Here is a 2,432-nt window from a genome sequence, read left to right as displayed (position 1 = left end):
GAACTAGAAAAAGAATAACAAAGTGAGTAGAAGAAAGGAAATAATAAAAATCAGAGTGAAAATAAACAAAATAGAGTCTAAAAAACAACACAAAAGATTAATGAAACCAAGAGCTGGTTCTTCGAAAACGTAAACTTGAAATTGATAAACTTTTAACTAGACTCATCAAGAAAAAAAGAGAGCGCTTTCCCCAGCTGCCAGTAAGGTGCTCAGCCCACGTGAGACCCTCACTTCATCCGGCAATGAGCACCCTGCCCAGAAGCACTTGCCTACCTCTCGCCCACACCGTGTCTTCTGTCTGGGAGCTCGCCTGCATCTACTCAGCCCTCATCCTGCATGATGATGAGATAACAGTCACAGAGATATGATCAATGGCTTCCTTGAAAGCAGCTGGTGTAAATTTGAACCTTTCTGGCCAGGCTTATTTACAAAGGCTCTGGCCAATGTCAACATTGGGAGCTTCATCTGCAATGTCAGGCCTAGTGGACCAGCAGGTGCAGGGACTAGAGATCCTGCCCCCTCTACCACTGCTACCTCAGCCGAGGAGAAAGTGGAAGCAAAGAAAGAATCTGGGAATCTGGTGATGACAAATGCTTTGGTGTTTTTGGACCTCTCTTGTAACACATTCAATAAAAAGCTGAACTCTGCTAGGCAGGGGGTAGGGCAGGGAGGGGGGGGGGGACAAATAAAATCAGAAATGAAAGAGAAGTGATAACTGACACCAAAGAAGTACAGAGGATTATAAAAAACACTACAAACAACTATATGCCAACAAATGGGGCAATCTGGATGAAACATACAATCTTCCAAGAATGAATCAAGAAGAAACAAAAATCTGAACAGACCAATTGCTACCAACCAAACCAAATCAGTAATAAAAAAAATTCCCAACAAACAAAAGTCCTGGAATGGATGGCTTCACGGGTGAATTTTACCAAACACTCGAAGAAGAATTAACATCTACCCTCAAACTATTCCAAAAAACTCAACAGGAGGGAAGGCTCCCAAGCTCATTTTACAAGGCCAGCATTACTCTGATTCCAAAACCAGACAAAGACATTACAAAGAAAAAAAATTATAGGTCAATAACCCTAATGAACATAGATGCAAAAATTCTCAATAAAATATTAGCAAACTGGATACAGAAATACATTAAAAAGATCATACACCATGACCAAGTACAATTTATTCCTGGGATGCAAGGAATTGGTACAATATCCACAAATCAATTAATGTGATATACCAAATAAACAAATTGAAGGATAAAAATTATATAATCATATTAATAAAGGGAAAAAAGCATCTGACAAAATCAGCACCCATTTAAGATAAAAACTCTCAGCTAAGTGGGAATAGCGGGGACATACCTCAACATAATAAACCATATATGACAAACCTACAGCTAATATCATACTCAACTCATACTAAAAGTGTGAGTTGGGACAAGATAGATATGCTCACTTTCACCACTCTTATTCAACATAGTACTGGAAGTCCTAGCCACAGCAATCAGACAAAAAGAAAAAATAAAACGCATCCAAATTGGAAGGAAGAAGTAAAACTGTCATTATTTGCAGATGACATAATATTATAGAGAGAAAACTCTAAAGATTCCATCAGAAAACTACTAGAACTGATAAATGAATTCAGCAAAGTAGCAGGATACAAAATTAATATCCTAAAATTGTTTTCATTTTTATACACACAAAATAAATTATCAGAAAGAGAAATTAAGAGAGCAATCCCATTTACAACTGCATTTTTAAAAACATCTAGGAATAAATTTAACCAAGGAGGTTAAAGCTTAGTACAATACATTGAAGAAATTACAAATAAATGGAAGCATATACCATGCTCATGATAGGAAAAAAAAAATTAACATTTTAAAACTACTGCAATCACTATCAAAATACCAATGGCATTTTTCATAGAAATAGAACAAATAATTTTAAAATTTACATGGAACCACAAAAGAACCCAAATAGCTACAGCAATCTTGAGAAAAAATATCAAAGTTGGAGAAATCATGATACGTGATGTCAAACTATATCATAAGGCCATAACCAAAACAGCATGGCATTGGCATTAAAACAGACACAGACCAACGGAACAGAATAGAGAACCCAGAAATAAATCCACGCCTATAAGGTCGATTAGTCTATGACAAAGGAGGCAAGAATTTACAATGAAGTAAAGACAGTCTATTCAATAAAAGGTGCTGTAAAAATTGAACAGATACATGCAGAAAAATGAAACTAGAGCAGCTTCTACCATATATAAGAATAAACTCAAAATGAATTGAAGAATTAAATATAAGACCTGAAACCATAAAACTTCTAGAAGAAAACAGGCAGTAAACTCTCTGACACTGCTCTTAGTAATATTTTTTTCTGATATATCTCATCAGGCAAGGGAAACAAAAGAAAAAATAA

At 35.7% G+C, this 2,432-nt stretch overlaps 1 pseudogene; it reads left to right on the top strand.

Moving 5' to 3' along the window:
* The first annotated feature begins 74 nt into the window (after positions 1-74).
* Positions 75-621, top strand: LOC102247698 (annotated as a pseudogene).
* The last annotated feature ends 1,811 nt before the right edge of the window (positions 622-2,432 follow it).

The sequence above is a fragment of the Myotis brandtii genome, unplaced genomic scaffold (genome assembly GCF_000412655.1).
Source record: "Myotis brandtii unplaced genomic scaffold, ASM41265v1 scaffold58, whole genome shotgun sequence".
NCBI classification, from domain to species: domain Eukaryota; kingdom Metazoa; phylum Chordata; class Mammalia; order Chiroptera; family Vespertilionidae; genus Myotis; species Myotis brandtii.
The sequence above is the reverse complement of the archived record's forward strand: the minus strand, read 5'-3'. Positions and strand labels throughout refer to the sequence as shown.